The sequence below is a fragment of the Quercus lobata genome, chromosome 1 (genome assembly GCF_001633185.2).
Source record: "Quercus lobata isolate SW786 chromosome 1, ValleyOak3.0 Primary Assembly, whole genome shotgun sequence".
NCBI classification, from domain to species: domain Eukaryota; kingdom Viridiplantae; phylum Streptophyta; class Magnoliopsida; order Fagales; family Fagaceae; genus Quercus; species Quercus lobata.
In genome coordinates, this window is record NC_044904.1 from 31,218,311 (window position 1) to 31,237,626 (window position 19,316).

Below are 19,316 nucleotides of genomic sequence, written 5' to 3' on the forward strand. Positions count from 1 at the left end.
TTGTAGGTTCAAAGTGTTTTCCCCCAATAAGAGAAAGAGGTTGTAACATTTTAAATACAAATTCTCTGTACCACTTTTTTGTATTTTACTTTATGTTTCACCAATAATAACTTGTTATGTTTATTTTATTTTTTTATTTAGTTTTTTATTTTTAACTTTCCTTATAAAATAATCAAAGTTTAAAATGAAAAAAAAAAAAAAAAAAAATTCCCTGTTAATAGGATTTATATTGGTGAGCTTCCTATTATTAACAGGGTGCATATAAACTTGCCATGATTAACTAAATTTCGATGGGACAAATTCCACAAGCAGCTTTGTACTAAGCACTAACAACCAACGAATTTACATCTAATATACCTAACCAAAAAAAAAAAAAAAGCAATTGGAAGAATCTACTTAATTCTATGCTCACTTGCTCAATTAATAATCGGTCAAGGGTTACCAAAATTAAAAAAGGGACGAGAAAACTGCTCCTGATTCCATCTGGACATATAGAGATATAAAGTTCTCTTTAAATCCTTATCCAAAAAAAAAAAACCCTCTTTAAATCATAGTAAAGCACAACATTATCTGACCAAAAAAAAAAAAAGTATAAATATCAAGAAGAGCACATGCATGCAATACAACAAGTATAAAAGAGTGATCGGGGAAGGTATCTCATACATTGTCTCCCACTTACACTCTTACACACTAATGGTTGAGTAAGAGCAACTTACCAATCAAAGAAAGTCTGCTCAACATATGTTTAATAAGTCCAAGATGCCGCACCATAAACAAACATAGTTAACACAATGAAAATACAAAGACAGAATATCAGCCTCTAAGAGAAGGAAAAGACAAATTTTGATGGTTAACCAATGTTATTCCCTTTGTTAGGCAACTTTCCAACAAGAGAGAGCACAGAGTATTCTCCCCTTCCATCCTTGTACCAACCACTGGCTATCTTCATCCACCAAGAAATCCTTGTGGTAACATAGCTTCACTTGGTCCTTCATTTTGTTGACAATCTCCTGGTTCAATGGAAGTTGCCTCAATCCAGCCCTCATATTCCTTAGCTGCCACTGCTTATACACCTCTGGCCTTACAACCCTCTCTGCCCCTTAACATGCTATTACATTCAAAACCTCGTTTCCATATATTTCTTGTTCAAACACCATCCTTTCCTGGTCTTCACGGGATGCATTGGCATCAAACATATCAAACGCTGCAGAGTAGTTGTACAGTACCTCCCGGAACCTTGAAGTGAAAAATGGTGCACTATAGGCCCCATTAACAACCCCATGGATAATTAAATCAGGGTTAATCCTCTTAATCAAATTCAAAACAGTGTCTCGAGGACTACTTTCCACCACTTTCTCATCAAATAAGTACCTAAACCGGTATAAAGAGTTCACAACTATTACCTCATCTTTGTTAATCTTGAGGTCATCGACTTGGATAGTTTCCCGTTTCTGTGCTATGGCATTGTACTCAAAAGGGACTTTAAATCTCTCACAATAAATTGCTGAGCGCCAGCCTGTTTCTTCGACCATTGATGCTAGCTGGAATCCAGGTTGAGGAATGTCTATTCCTGTAATGCGTAGCACAGGAGGCCCACCGGCTCATTTTGAGAGGCGCTGGATAAGGCCAGGCCATTGAAAACCATACAGAATACCAAAATGAATGATGTGAAGTCTAGTAGATTTCTCTGCAAGGTCCATAATCATTTGTGTTGTAAAGAAATTTATGATCTTCATGTAAGGGCAGGCTGAAAGAAACAAGCTGTAAGCTTTTAACATAAGAATAGAGGACGTTTTCTTTGCAGCCAGTGCTGCATATAGCTCACTTCCAGTGCCAGCCAAGCGTGCCTCAAGTGCATTAGCAAAGCAATGGGCCAGCATTTGAGACCCATCACCAAAAGGAGAAGCGTGCAGCCTAATCTGCAATAGCACCTCATTTGCACCCTTGAGATCGTTGTTTCCCACTGCTTCTGCACTGTGCATAAGGAAAGTCCTGAGATCAACCAAATCCTTTTTATTAACCCGTTCTATCCGGCATGTTGCTTTGCAAATCCAAAAATGTATTGACCCATTGCGATGAATTAACCAATTAATTAGTTAAGTTAATTAATTAATTCAATTACCATGCAATAAACATGATAACACGAACAAATCACCAAGTAAGTTAAAATGCAGCGGAAAATAAATTGACACGGTGATTTGTTTACAAATAGGGAAAACCTATATGGCAAAAGCTCTAGGTTACCACTCTTGAGAATTCACTATTACCACAACAAGTGGTTACAAGTAAAAGAATCCTAGTACCTTATATCAACCTATAATTGAACCCTTACCCTAATATCCAATTGAACTTGTTCTGTAGTGACAATATCTCTTTTCAATGCACGGCTTCCAATATGTGACTAATCAATTTGATGTGCAAATCCTAGTGCACGGATCCCAGTACGTGGCTTACTCACCAACTGAGAAAGATGTTGGCTGCAAAGTTCTTCTGTTCATCAACACGATGAAGATCACGAAGTTTTTTGGTTATAAAACTCTACGATGTACAAACACAGCAGCTTCTTGAATAGAAAGATGAACTAGGGCATATGTCTTCGGTTCACAAAATGCTTGTGAAAAACTTTTGCATTGAGTTGTATCAGCTATGATGGCTCTTAAAATAATCCTTATATTTGTTTAGGATTGTGAGAAAAGAAAGCCCAAATATCTATACATGGATTGGAGTGAAGTCAGATTTGAAAAACTAATTTTCTTAAATCTTGACAAATACCCTATCTATCGAGCAGCTATCAAAGCATCGGTCTTAAACAGTCTTTTAAATCTCAATAAATACTAGCTATCAAGCTTTAAAATCCAGCACTTCTTCACTTGATTCTTGGACAGACTTGCATGGTTTTAACACTTGAATTTGAAACCTTGTTCCTTGAAGCATTAAGCACATCTTAGATCTACCAATTACAAGTAAAATACATTTTGTTAAAGGATTAGCCAATTCTATATTGACATATGTTCCTAACATGATTCATATATGTCCTAACAATCTCCCCATTTGGCAATCTATGACAAAACCACATCAAACAAATGAACATATGAGAGAAGTCATAAATCACTCAACTCATATTCACTTGTTGAATATAATAAAATCTATTCTAACACAAACTCTTGAAAAACTTTACAAGAAGAGAGTTTATGGCAAGTAAAATTTGACAACCTGTATTTCTGAAACATTTTAAACAAAACTCGTCACGACATCTTAGTATGACACAGAAATAAAAGAATGCATACTGTGAGTTTTTAGACCCCTTAAAACATAATTGGATTAACCTAGTTAATTAGCCAAGTTATTACTTAGTCCAAATTCCAGATCTAGATTATCACAATCAAACAATCATATCATGTATAGTAGCGAAAATATAAATAACACAATAATATGATAACCTAGGAAAACCAAATCAGTAAAAAACCTAGGGAGGATTTAACCTAACTATCCTCAAGGTAAAAAGCAAATCCGCTAGAAAGAATTGAAGTTTTACAATAGGACTTAGACTGCTAATATCCTATTGCAAACTTACTGACACGACCACGTGCAAGTTTCGAGATCACGAACTCCTTCTTTCTTTGGCCTTTGCAAAACACAAACACCCACATTTGTGACTTTGAGATCCCACTCAAAGGTTTAGCAACACAAACTCTCCTGTTTGTGACTCCAAGACCACCCTTGAAAGTTTAGATCATCAGCACCTTTGATGAATAGAGAAGGCAGCAACTTTTACAACACCGAATCTTGAGATTCTTCAAGGAATAACATCGGTAGAAGGCATAAGAGAGCTTTTTTAGAATAAAACCCTAAATACAAAAGAGGCACACTAATCTCTCTCTAAAAAGTCTCATAAAAGCGTGTTTAGGATTTCCTTTATATACTGGAAGAAGTAGGTTAGAAACCCTAATAATTAATGGGCTTAAATTGTTGTTTGGGTTTAATTAAAATTCTGCAAATATGACTTTCGATCGATTGAGCCTATCTTTCGATTGATTGAACTAGACAGATTATGAAATCTTCTTCTTGCAGTTTTTATGTTCTTGAATCTTGACTTGTCACCTTGAGCATTTTCTAATAATACCTATAGACTCTAAGATCTATATTTAAACAAGTTTGTGTTCACGATTTGCCAATTGTTCTAAAATTTTAGAACCTAACAATCTCCCCCTTTGGCAATTCGTGACAAAACTTTCATACAAAATGAAATGCTCAAATACAAGAACAACCTAATACAATAAAATGCCTAATTACATAACAAATTCCAATCTAAGACTCCCTAACTAAGAAGTTGCCAATAAGAGATAGAAGGTCTTGATCAGAATATACCTGTCTTTCTTGAAACACTAAACAAACACATCAATGCCTGTGTGGAAAGAAAGACATATAAACAATAATATGAAACACAAAATAAAAACAAAAGTAAACTAACTCTCCCCCTAATTTAGATACAGCAAAAAGTTTTTATATTCTCCCCCTTTCAAGAACAATTTCAACTCCTCCTAAACAAAGCAAACAGGATTCCCAATTTCAACTATTTCTCCCCCTTTTTGTCATGTATTGACAAAGACAACTCATACAAAGAGTAAATAGCCAACATACACAACCAAAATCAAGAGAAAATAGAGAATTAAGGGAACACAAAACAATTCATCTCTATAGAAAACAGAGATAACTCCCCCTATGAACAACACAGGTTAAAAACAAGATTCTCCCCTTCTAAAAATAGGAAACACAAAACAAGTGTTGGAAAAACAGTTTTGGGGAAAACTTTAGGAGGTGGGGGAAAAAAAACACACAAACCAAACTTAAAAACTAAGTTGAGGATACACATGAAGAAAAATATTCTCTCTTCCAATAAATGCAAACTTGACATTATGTGACCTATAAACAATTGCATGAGTAAAGAAAATATTAACACATTGATTATCTATCATATCTCTTAAGAAAAATATTTCCTGCAGTGCACACATAAAAATAGCATATACTAAAAAGTACATAGCTCAAAAATTAATCAATCAATTTTTAAATCAAGTTGAGTACCCAATTTAACAAAGTGTATGCATGTTATGTGTGAAACAATGAGAGATATGACTGTAAAAACTGCAAGATGGATACAGAAAACAACGCAATGCAAGTGAATCCTAAACATAAATGATGCATAAAAATTTTTTGGTCAAGTACTTAAAAACTAAAATTTTCAGTTTCGATCGATCGAATGCCAATCGAGTCAAGCAGATTCAAACCAAAAATTTTATCGCAATTTTAATCGGTCAAGAAATAGATTCGATTGAACGAAAATCTAGAAAAATCAAATTTTTGAAAAACAGAGCAATTTAATGTAGAAACTCCACAAAACACAATATTTCATGAATGAAATGCATGAGTATGAGATTAAAAGTTTTTCAAAAACACTTGAATTCAACCCAGATCTTTCAAAAACAAATTTTTCAACCAATTTGTCTCAAAAACTCAAATATTAAAGACATTTTGCATAAAAAACAAGGAACCTTTAATCTTGAATGGGCACAACAAGATCACACACAATATCATGTACTGAGTTTAGCAACGAGTAATTTGTGTAGTGTGTGCAACTAGTAAAACCTTGAGATACATGTGAGGTGATATGTAAATAGAAATCAAGCACAATTTCTACAAAATTCATCACATAGAATTTGAAAGAGACTATCACCAAAAGAGTTACATCATATAACTCCCACATCTCCTGAAAAACAAGCCTGCAATCATGTAAGTTTCTTGATTTGCCTCATAATGTACACACTGATTTTATTTGATTGATTTAACATTAAGTCCAATAATGTACACACCAATTTTAACATTTAAACCGAGACTATACCTTATATTCTTTTTGTGCATGTGCTACACTTTTTCAAGTACAAAATCTTACGATATGCATTAAGATATTCATGATTGGCTAGTAAACAGTGATGAGATAATTATTTATATCTTTCTCAAAAGGTTCAAGTTCGACAGTCAAAGACATGTGACTTCAAGATCAAGACAAAGTGATCAAAAACTATAAACATCTCCCACACAATATGCATTATAAAGTTCAAACTAGTAAAGTGCAATAAATAAACTCATCTGAGCTAAATAAGGTACATAAATTTGTTATGTAAAAATAAAATAGCCAATCCTTGATTATAAATCCAAGATGTGAAATACAAAACACAAAAATCTTTTTGGTTTTAAAAAATTTATGACCGAAAACAAAAGGCACACATTATGCTAAATGAACAATGCAATGCATGACAGTATTTAACTAAGTTACAGAGGATACACAAACAAGAAATATCAATTTCTTAATTAACCCATGAGTGCATGTACAAACTAGAACATACTCACACAAAATCAAAAATAGCTTAGCACTTATATAACACATACTATCCAAGTTTCTCCACAATGTCAAGCATGTTCTAAATCAAGAGAGAGATATCATAATTCATGTAATCCTCAAGAAAAATAAAACTAGACACAAAATAAAATATTTGTCTTTTTGAAATTTTCAATGTTTTTGGATTTTTTTTTTTTTAAAAAAAAACAACCAAAAACAAAAACAAAACATGTCCACAAATAGTTGAAAGAATTAAATCAAGGACAAGTTAGCAACACTCACCTTGGAGAATCTTTTCTCACCCATATAGCATGAGTCTTCGGCTTTGTAGGTGAAAATCCATGAGAAGCAGAGTGTATTTAAGGGATTACACTAATCTTTTGAGAAAAACTAAAATCCTGCAAATTCCTTTCACAAGCCAACAAGCTCAAATTTTTCAAAAGAATATGAAACAATTTATATGTACTTATGACAGGAGAAATATTATCACATATCCTAGATTGAAACACAGAATGCTTAAATTTCAGTTTATGACAATTAGGACGAATGTGACTGAAGACACCACAAAAGTGACAAACAAAAACAAATTTAGGAACATCAGTATTCCTAACAACAAATCTAATCTCAGATTTTGGTTTTTGCCTCAACAAAGAACAATTTGGTTTAATATGACCAACAACACCACAAACGTGACAGATAAGCACAAAAACAGATTTATTATGCTCTCTAACAGTAGGTTTAAACTTAGGTTTAGAAACTTCAGCGTTTACATCAGAACTTTTACCTTTGTCTAACCTAGCAAAATAAGCATTTTCTTTATTATTCCTCTTAAAATGAGGGATACAAACTTTCTTAATTTTAGGCTTAAGAGAAACAGAAACATTTCTGTTATCAACAGCAAGCTTGGTACTAGTCAAATTTTCAATTTTAGCTTTAGATTCAACTAACTCTTGTTCCAAGCTTTTCATCTTCTCATCTTGAGAGGAAAAAAAATTCATTCTTTTTATTAGATTTATCTAATCTAACAACCAATTCCTCTTTTTCAAGATTAGCCAATTTTAACTCTTCCTTGAATTTCTTAGCAATTTTCATAGATTTCAATAATTCTTTACAGAGAGTTTCGTAGGCATCAATAAAATCAACAGAAGCATGAGCAGAAACATGATCAGAAAGACACTTCAAATTTTCCATGACAACAAGGGTCAAGGATCAACTCTTAGATCAAAAGATCTAAAACAAAAAGCTACCTGCTTTGATACCACTTGATAATTTTTATACCCCTTAAAACACAATTGGATTAACCTAGTTAATTAGCCAAGTTATTACTTAGGCCAAATTCTAGATCTAGGTTACCACAATCAAACAATCATATCATGCATAGCAGTAAAAATATAAATAACACAACGATATGATAACAAAGGAAAACCAAACCGGTAAAAAACTTAGGGAGAATTTAACCTAGCTATCCTCAAGGTAAAAAGCAAATCTACTAGAAAGAATCGAAGTTTTACAATAGGACTTAGACCACTAACATCCTATTGCTATCCACTAGTAGAAACTTACTAACATAGCCACGTGCAAGTTCCGAGACCACGGACTCCTTCTTTCTTTGGCCTTTGCAAAACACAAACATCCACATTTGTGACTTTGAGATTCCACTCAAAGGTTTAGCAACACAAACTCTCCTGTTTATGACTCCAAGACCACCTTTGAAGGTTTAGATCATCAGCCCCTTTGATGACTAGAGAAGGCAGCAACTTCTACAAAACCGAATCTTGAGATTCTTCAAGAAATAACACCAGTAGAAGACATGAGAGAGTTTTTTAGGAACAAAAGCCTAAATACAAAAGAGGCACACTAATCTCTCTCTGAAAAGCCTCATAAAAACATGCTTAGGGTGCCTTGTGGTTTGGACACTAAGCTCTAACTAGACGGTGCCCATTCATTATAAAACATGGTTTCTATCAGATGTGCTTCTGCTTGCTCAAAGGGTGATGGGTTTGCTACTATTTGTATCATTCTGCCATTCAGCCTTCCCTTCACGCATTGATGGTAGTTTAATGGGATCAACCGATGTTTATGCAACCACTGCCTTCCTAACAATATGTGATAAGAAATTTCTATTTTTACCATAAGAAAGCGAGCCAAGGAGGCTATTGGTCCCACTTTCAACCACAACTGAATGTGGCCTGTGGTATATTCATCTCTTCCCCCAAATCCTGTTACCTCAATTAGGCACCCCTGTATTTTTCTTTCTGAAATTCCTGCTGCTTGCAATGTGTCCAGCAGAATGAGGTTTACAGAAATGCTTATATCAATCAAGGCCCTTTTGGTAGGGATTTGGTTTATTGAGACCGCCAAGTAGAGTGGCCTCCTATGATCTGAATATCCCACTTCAATGTCTTCATCATTAAAAGTGATCTCATTTGTGTCCTGTCAGAGAGCTTTGTTAGCTTTGGTTTCTACCGACAAGCACTCTATTCCTGTCCCTCAGGCAATGCTCACTAGGGCCTCCGTGGCAATTCTTCGCTCACTTACTATGAGTTCCAATTGATCAAATAGGTTCTTGAACCTAGAACTCTTCTACAAGGTGGATATTTTTACGACAGACAAGGCTGGTCTTTCCTCCTCATCTTCCCTTAGATCCACGCAAATGACAACTGCTGCTACTTCCTTCTCCTTGTGGTTCGAGAGCGGATTTCTTTGGAATTCTGGCTAAGATAATTCGAGAGTCCCTTCTTTGATTCTTTGATGTACAAGTCTACAAAGCGCCCAGCATTCTGTGATATGGTGTTGCACATAGTTGTGCAAATGGCAGAAACGGGGGTCTCTCCCCTCTTCTTCGGTAAGTTCCCTGGAAACTTGGTTAGGCTTGAAGATCCCATCTGTGATCCATTTATCCAAGAGCACATCTAGCTCCTTTGGTCTACATGGCAATGGCAAAGGGGTCTCATATTCCCTCCCCTCCGATTTCCTCTTCCTCTCACTAGTAGATGCCATCATGGCTTGTGGAGCGGCCTTTCTTTCTTTGGACCTATCAGAACTTGGCTTCACTAATTGGGCTGGCTTTCTAGCTTTCTGTAATAATTATGCAAACTGCGGGATTTCTAAATTCTCCAAACAGCTTTATATTCCATAATCATGTTACCCATACACATTTCCACCAATGTCTTTTCCTCACAATGATCATAGCAGGCAAGAGCTATGTCTCTAAATCTCTTGATGTATTCCATCTGATCTCCACCACTTATTTTCTTGGTTGCTTGTAAAATCGCGAGCGTTACTTAGTGCAAAATACGTCTACCATGTCATCCCATGTTAGGATTGACCATAGTTTCAAATCGATGTACCAAGTGTACACATAGTCACATAGGGATTTGGAAAATTCCCAAAAATACAAGTCCTCATCTATCGCGTAGGGATCGAGGGTGTCAATAAACTTGCTCACATGTTCGATGGCACTTCCCCTTCTACCATCATATTGTGTAAATGTTCATGGCTCATACCTCTCAGGATATAGTTTGGTGAGTATTCTCAGCGGATAAGGAGGCCTTCATGCATAAAACCTCTCCCTAAGTGCTTTGGCTCTTTCTTGTTCAAGAAGCACTGTAACTTCGACCATGTTAATGAAATGCTACTCTGTATTATGCGGACCTCCCCCCACTGGGGTCTCTTCCTTGTCTGCCGCATGCTCTGGGTCATGTTGGCTTCCTTTTTCTTTTGTCTTGTCCACCTTTATTTGGCGAATTTCTTCCATTATCTACTGCTAGGAATGCTGCACAAACTACAGCACCTCTATAGTAAGGTTGGCATTATCAATGGGAACCCTTTGTTGTTGCTAAGGTTCAACCCCCGCTCTATTGACACCTTCCGCCTAGTTGGGCTGGTGCTGGTGGGGTGTTGCTGGCCTTGACTCGACCTGCAAGGGCACTGCACTCTTGTTCCATGTCATCTTTGATCTTGGGGGCATAACTTGCAAGTGCTTTATCTACCTTCCCTACCTTTTTCCCAACTCCCCAGTGGAGTTGCCAATTTAAATGTGGTGGGCCTATTTGTACTTCTTGGCTGGATTGCTTCCTGCTGCATTATGGCCCAATAGTTTTGTGGTAGGAAAGTCAGGACTGGCTTGGTTGAAACTCACCTCAATCCAACTTGTGTGCAAGCTAGGACCCCTTTGTTGAGATCTTGGTCACGTGCTCATGGCAATAGACACTATCACAAAAATGCTATAGCAAAAGGGCATAATATAATAAGACAACAAGAATATATTTGCTGACAATGATTAAACCACTTTCCTAGTAAAGAAAACATAGTAATATAAGTATGGCAGAAATAGGTTAATGACAATAAATAAAGAAAAAGAAGTAATGTTAATGCTTGATCAACTTAAAGAAAGGAATGGTTAGTCTATCACGCTTGGTTCCTTAGGAGATTTAAGTCCAAAAAGGGAACCACTCTTCAATGTGTGCAATCTCACAAGGAAATTTTGCCATGGAAATTACCCACTTTGAAAGAATGGGCCTAAATGGCTTATCCTCAAATCCTCTTAATCTTGCTAGAGAGTAAGCAGAATTGAGAAATTCTATGGCTCGAATCTTTAGTATTCTCTTATTTATTACCTGTGTGTACTATTTAGGCAGAGTACTGTCACCCATTGTTACTAAGAAACTGAAAGAAACCTCAGACTTGGATAAGAATCTACAACGCACTAGAACGCCCTTGTTGACGATCCTTTACTCCGACAGCATCTAGGGTTCCTCGAACAATGTGATATCTCACACCGGGTATTGAAAGGGAGAGAAGGAAGTAGCCTAGTGGTGCATACCCCTATCACACTCTTGTTTCCTCACTTCACTTTTTAGCCTCTTTGTTTTTCTATGCTCTCCACTTTCTTTCTTATCCCTATGTTCCCTTTTTTCTTCCTTATTTTTTCGTTTCTTTTCATTCTTGCTATTCTTCTTACTTGTTTTTCCTCACTCTTTCTGATAGCCTCTCCCTCTTTTTTGTTGTTGTTTTCACTGTGCATAGCTAAGGCCTTTTTATACTGCATGTCGTGATAAGTTTTACTGTTTTACCCCTCAACTACTTTTGGCCTGGTGTGGGTGTTCTTCCCGAACCATCCATTGGTTTGTCAGCTGCCCAGCCATCACCACTACCCTGTGCTGGCCATGCCACGTTCCATTTCCAGACAAAAGAGTTTTGTTTTATTTTCTTGCTCTCCACGGCATTCCCATCCGTATATGGGTTAGGTATTCTCTCTTACTAACTCCTATAACATGTACCTAGTGATTCCAACTCATCTTTCCTTCTTTTGGGTGGTATGTCATCCCAGTAGAATATTTTCCCCAAAAGACCTTGAGCGGGAATCCCATAATAAACTTCCCCCTTCTCTTCACTGCCAGATCATACCCTCTCTTACCTCTGACCCATGGCTCATTGCCCCTATATTGGTTGGGTACAAGTAGGTGGTGTCTGAGCCTTGTGCGTGCTCCACTTTCATGTGAACCCATGGCTTGCTTGCTATTCATGCATTCACCATGGCCTGGGGGCTTGTCTAGTTTGTGCTACATGTTTTGCTACTCATTCTTAACCTCTTATGGCGTGGATGAATCACTGGGTCTTCATTCTTTGCACCTCATTTCATTATTTGGGCTGGGTCTTGCTTGGGTATAGGCCCTTCTTCCTTCAGTTCAACCCCTATCTTTCTTTACTTCTAGTTTGTGGGTCGACCAGTGTTCCTGCCATGCCATTCTGTTGCTCCTACCATGTTATCACTTGACTTGTGCTTGTTGGGCCTCCTTTGGGCCTACCATGTACTTTTCTCTTATTCAATTCACGTTGCCCAATGTTTCTGCCGAGTTAATCCTCACACCATCTCGAGCTTCCTTGGCCCATTTCATTCCTTTGGGCATCCTTGGCCCGCTTTATTCCTTTGGTCATCCTTAGCCCGCTTTATTCCTTTGGGCATCCTTAGCCCATTCCGTTTTTACATTCTCATGGGCTTTTGCTACATCTTTTGGGCTTTCTCAGCCCAATTACCATGTTCTTTACGTTTGGGATTCATTGGCCTTTGTACCAACCTCATTTGCTAATTCCTTTCTTTTTGAGCTCCTCTGATCCATTTTTGCATGCTTTCTATTTCTTATAGTTCTCATGGGTTTACTACTTCCTTCTTTGGGCTCCCTTGGGCCCATTTTCTTTCTTTGGGGTCTTTTTACTATTTTATAGGCCCGTGAACCATTATTTCTATCATTCGGGCTTAATGGTTTTCTTCTCTCTTTGCTAACTCTCTTCTTCCTTATTCCCTCTCATATTGTTGGACTTCTTCTCGTTATTAGACCTTTCTTGCCAAAGTGGGCATCAACACATGGTAACTTCTTTAAATTATAGCTAGAACTTTTTGAAAACCATAAATATGATAAATGCATGGCTTAAAAAATAAATAGCATAACTAAACCACCAACAACCGAAAGAAAATGGATATTGTGTAATAACATGCATAAAATAATTAAGCTCCCTTCTGAGACTTAAACTCCGACTCTTATACTCTACACCTTACAAGTACTTATATTTGTGAAGTGACTATCGCACATCTAGTCATGATGGTAGCAAGAATACATAAACTTGAATAACAATAAAACTAATGAATTTGCTAAATATAGACTGAGTAACAGAGTGAAAGCCTGTACCTCAGAGAAACCTAGCAGGTTGACAATTTACTGAGGTTATAGTAGGAGCAAAGCACTTCTTTAATAACAATCAATTCGCCCACCAAAATTAACTGCTACAGCGCGTCGTTTTCAGCTGTACACAACAGTAAAGTACTCGTTCGTCTCTGATATTTGCAGTATGGAAAAAGTCAGAACATGAACGTTAGGTTAATACTTAGTATATCTCAAAAACCATTTTCCATGTGAGAATCGACCCCACGTTCCAAATACATGAAATGATGAGCAGATTATATTGACATTTCACTTTGTTCCTCGTGGAACAAGATTTGATATGCTACACTGTGAGAGATGTGAATCCTTTTTCACCCGAGTATCTAGATGGTTTTCTGTATTTTCATCCTTTTTCACCCGTGTGTCTAACAGAAAGTTATCATAGTCATGATCTCTCTTGTATCTTAAGTCAATAAACTGCTACAGCGCGTCGTTTTCAGCTGTACACAACAGTAAAGTACTCGTTCGTCTCTGATATTTGCAGTATGGAAAAAGTCAGGACATGAACGTTAGGTAAATACTTAGTATATCTCAAAAATCATTTTCCATGTGAGAATCAACCCCACGTTCCAAATACATGAAATGATGAGCAGATTATATTGACATTTCACTTTGTTCGTCGTGGAACAAGATTTGATATGCTACACTGAGAGATGTGAATCCTTTTTCACCCGAATATCTAGATGGTTTTCCGTATTTTCATCCTTTTTCACCTGTGTGTCTAACAGAAAGTTATCATAGTCATGATCTCTGTTGTATCTTAAGTCGATAAATATAAAATATGTCCAGGGATAAAAATTTTCCCAACTTTTTCACAATTTATTAGGTAACATGAGGTTTGATTCAATACATTTTGAAACCTCAATCAATAAATTAATTAAAGTGAAATTTTTAATACTTTAAATATTAATTAAATTTTATTTATTTAAATTTAATTAATATTTAAATGAGGATTGATTCAATACATTTTTTTTTTTTCAAAAACAAAATTAGTATTTAATTTTTTGTATTTTCATTTTATTAACATATATTTTCTAATTGATAATAGTTAATCCACTAAATTTTTTTGTGGCATAATCAATCTTATTTGGATAAATTGAATAATTAAATTTCTATTGACTAAATATTTTGGAGACCCACCTTCTAGGAGATATGGTAAAGAACGCAAAACTCATTTATATCTTGTTCGTTTATATAAAAGAAAATCAATTATAATTCTATATTAGGTTCTTCAACCTTTTTGTAGTGGTAGGCTTTGATGCGATGGAAAATGTCTTCCACGTAAAAGTAGGAGTTTCATGCACTACAGTGAACTCATGTAAAAATAATATTATACTCACAATGTACCATTTTAACAAATATGGAAAAGATTGTAAAAATTATTATATCCCTAGCCATAGCTTTCAAAATATGAATTGTATTGTAAATAGATTTTTTATTATTTTTTTCCGTATTATATCGTATATCGTAAGATATACCAACACTTGATATATTTTATAGAAAAATTATAAATATACATATATAAAAAGTTTATTCATTATAAATTTAGAATATATTCAACTAATTACTAATTTAATATTCACCTAAAAAAATTTCTAACTTAATATCACTTGTGTTTTAATATTTTACAAAGCTAACAAAATAAATCAAATTAACATGTTTATAACATCCACATCCAAATTGATTAAACTCAAAAGTGACAAAACATGACATATGAGCCAAAATTATAATTTCTTTCTCATCATACTTATCATCTTACCTAATGTACTCCATCTAAGTCAATGCTATTATCATATTCATCCTCTTGCAAAATTTATTTCTTCATTGACATTTGCTTTGTCATAATTATTAACATTTACTATTTCTTCTTGTTCATTTAATTTAATAACTTTTTTTTTAATTTCTTCTTGGCATTCTAACTTCTTAGAGTTATAAGAATGATAACAAAAATAAAAAATTATTATATTATCATTTAATACTTTATTCATTGTATAGAAAATAAATTTGCAAATATGACTGTAAAGTGTCAAATGTGTAATCCAAAGTTTGTTAGAGAAAGTGAGAAGGGAAAAAGAAAATCTCATGGATATGTTATTTTATTAGGCTCACTCAAATAGCCCAATACTTTTTTGTTAAAACAAGTCTAAAACTTGTTGGACTCAAATCAAAGCACAAATTTTAACAAGCAAGAAAACCAACCAAAAACAAAAACAAAACCCAATTTGAACTCGCATGTTTATATATCGTATGATACACACAATTTTATAAATATGATATGTTTCATATAATACGCATTTGCATGATCAATAAGTATCTATGCTACAATACTTTTTCACTCAATAAGGTATGTATCATACGATACTAATAAGTATGTCCCTAGCAATACTAATAAATATATATTGAAAGGGCTCGGATTTGTGCTAAAACACAAGAGCTTGTTCAGATCCTCAATTAAAAATTACAGCTAGATTGTTTTTACTCTAACTTAGACTAAGTGCTAAACAAGAGTAAATTAAGCGCAATCACCGGATCTACTCTAGTACATATACATGAATAATAAACAATAAAAGTAAAGCACAAGAGTAAGGGAAGAAAGATGCAAACACAAGATAATACCAAGACGTGTTATCGAAGAGGAAACTGAAAAACTCGATGAAAAATCTCTCCGCGACCCTCCAAGTCAAAATCATTCCACTAGTGAATAAATTGAAGTACACGAATAACAAAAGACCCTCCAAGACTAGTCTACCCAATGTACTTAACCCCTCTAAGCTCCTACTACCAACAGACTTCTTGGAGTCTTGTCTTCACTAGCTTTCCAGATTCCGCAATATTCCCGATTGTATCTGTCAAGCCTCACTGTCTTCTTTTGACAAATCCCCAAAACTTCCCATGCTTCAAAATACTCTCTACACTCTGAACAAGTGTGAGTTGTGTTTGGGTACAAATTTCCTCTCAAGGTATGACAATGGGAGAGGGGAGAAGAGGCTACAATGATTTCTCACTAAGGATAAGTAGCTCTCTCTCTCTCTCTATAAAAGATGGATGTGTTGTGTTGTAGAAACCTATCTAGGGTTTTTTCTTTAAATAGTCTCATTTACTTTTGTGGATAATGAGAGTATATATAATACGGGTGAAAGGTAAGAAAGTTACACTTAAAATCCTCCAAGCAAAGAGTTTCGCCGATACCTGGCGAGATGGCCTGTCTCGCGAAGCACTTGCAAAATGAAGTCTGGCACTTCACTCTTCAGCTTCCAACATGTGCTTCTCACGTGCCCTTTTTTGCAGAAACCTTTCTCTCGAACTTCTTACAAGCTAGTCGCGAAACTGCACTGATTCTTCATTTCATGCTTAATTCACCAACTTAATACTAAACCTAGTACAATAAAATCACACAAAATATAAGGAACAAAATTAAAGCAAATACAACACTTTTTGTCATGGAATAAAGCCAACATAAAACATAGTTGTAAATCACAACTTTATATATACATATAGATAAAGGAAATTTTACACTACCCGCATTTTTTATATGATTTTTCTAATAACAAGTGTATACTTAATAGAGTTCACTGCTACAATGGCTTATAATTTAGTGAGACCTGAGGAAGAGGAAAATCCTGTGTTTAAAGGGAAATGGATTTGGAAGATAGACACACTACCAAGGATATGTCACTTTCTTTGGCAATGTCACCATAACAGTGTGCCAGTTAGGGAAGTGATTGTGTCAAGAGGCTTGGATTGTGAGGTATTGTACCCTTTCGGTAAAAATGAAGATGAATCAATAATCCATATGTTGAGAGATTGCCCTTTCACTGCGACTTTTTGGAGGAAGCTTGGAGTCCCTGTTTCACTGATATCCTCTGGTTTAGATATCCTCAGTTGGCTGGAAGCCAACTGCATGTATAACTCTCTAATTAAGGCAAATGGCTATCCGTGGAGATCATTGTTCACTTTCGCAATCTGGTCTCTATGGAAGCACAGGAACAGAGTGGCGTTCGAAAATAATACTCTAAACACAAATCTTCATGATTCGTGTTTGAAACAAACCATTGAATACGTTTACTATGTTGGAAAATCCTTTAGAACCAATCAAATGGTCAATATTCAAGTCAGATGGAATAAACCTTCTAAGGGATGGTTTAAACTCAATATGGATAAAGCATCATTTGGAAACCCAGGAAAAGCAAGGGGTGCAAGGTTAATTCAGGATCACAGAGGAACCTGGATCAGAGGATTTATTTGCAGCATAGGCTTCACCAAAGTATCATGGTAGAATTTTGGGCCTTGCAAGATGGGCTTCTACTTGCTTTGCAGTTGGGACTAGCTCGTCTGGAAGTTGAGCTTGACGCAAAAGTTGTGGTTGATCTCGTTCTTTCTAGCTCCGTGACAAACAGGGATTATTTCTCCATTTTGAATCACTGCAGGTAGCTTCTCAATAGATTCCAACAAGTCAGGGTGAATCACACCTTTCGGGAAGGAAATAGTTGTACTGATGGGCTAGCCAAGAGGGGATGCTCGCAACAAGAGGAATTTGTAGTTTTGTTAGCTACCCCTTCCCCTGATATTGTATCTTTTGTTAATTCAGATGCTAATGGTTTATACTTCTTCTGCCAGTACTATGCCTTCCATGGCTAGTTAATTTTAAATGCATTTTCCTTTTGACCAATATATATATCACATCCCTTAGTAATTCATATCACATTGAGCACTATAATCTCTTCTATTATTTTTATGTTAGCTTTTCACCCTAGACCATGATAGGGTCAAATAAAATAGTATCCAGATCAAATCCAATGATAAATTCTACCAAACCACATGATATCCCAAATTTCTTTCTCTATTTTTTTGTTTTTTTAATTTTTAACTTTTTTGTCATTTTGGACAGGCAGTAACACGATTTCAAATAATATCAATTTTTTCAAATTCGTTAGTAGCACTAGCACATATCACATTAAATAAAAACTTCATGGAGAATCATATCCCATAAAAGAAACAATTGAAATACCAAACACACAAGTCCGGATCTTCATTATCAATTTGTCCACACTAGTTTTTTCTATACCAATATGTTAGTCACCCCGGCCGGCTGGTGATCAAAAAGGTTGTTGTTGGCAGTTGTCACTTACAATATGAACATCACACGGTCCAAGGAATTTTGGCCAATCTCTGACCATGATCGAGCATATTACCGAGAAACCAGCTGTCCATACTTGACCTCCCCATTCATGAAACAACTGAACTAGCAGTGTTTCTTGGACCTGGCTTTGTGACACATTTTGAAACTAGATACTTCAACTTTAATTTTGCTTTTGCCTCTCAAACAGCTTATACAACAAAATTTTCTCCGGATCCTCTAGAGCCTCCAAGCGCACTAGACAGGAAGACCCAAAACTGAATATATAAAAAATAAAATAAAATAAAAAGAATTTTTTTGGACACAGACAAATTAGCCAAACAAAAAATCTAGTACCAAAAAAATAAATAAATACAAAACAAAAAATTGCCACAATTCTCATTGTGACTAACTGTGATTAATGGAGAAAATATGATGAGTATAGTTGAAAGTGACAAAAGGTCAGTCACTTCTCTATCACATAAGAGAATTGTAACAAAATTGTAAGTTTGTTTGTGGTAGCTTACCCAAAAAAAAAAAAAAATTGTTTGTGGTATATACCAGAAAATATCTTAGCCAAATTTATTGAATGAAACACTGTGGGCGGCTGGTTTAGTATAATCCAGAGAGATGACCGATCCTTGAGTCAGCTGTGTCAAATTTCAATCAGGTCAGATACATAGGACATATACTATAAGATTATAACACTTTGAGTCCTGTCTTACATTCCTAGAGCAACACCATTTCAGTTTTTCATCCAATTGCATTTTTCTTCACCCTGGCTCAAAAGTTCAAAGTACAGAATTCAATGGCGTCACATCACTGCATCAGTAATAGAAATTTAATTAATTATAAATACCATCAAGTGAAAGAGGAAACGTGCTAAAATTAATACAATGAGATGATCAGATAAGCCCCGAGACCAAGAACGGCACGGATGATGAATTTCTAAAGTTGCACTTTCTTTGATACAATTATAAAGACAAACACACAAAACTGACATAATTTTCAAACACATCTTTTATAAATGTATTTAGTATCATTCATAAATGAAATTTGTATGAATGCTTGGAGTGATGCATGT

The 19,316-nt window shown here is 35.4% G+C and overlaps 1 pseudogene; it reads right to left on the reverse strand.

Annotated features, from left to right (window-relative positions):
* Positions 1–872: 872 nt before the first annotated feature.
* On the reverse strand, positions 873–9,394 carry LOC115952459 (annotated as a pseudogene).
* Between the last annotated feature and the right edge of the window lie 9,922 nt (positions 9,395–19,316).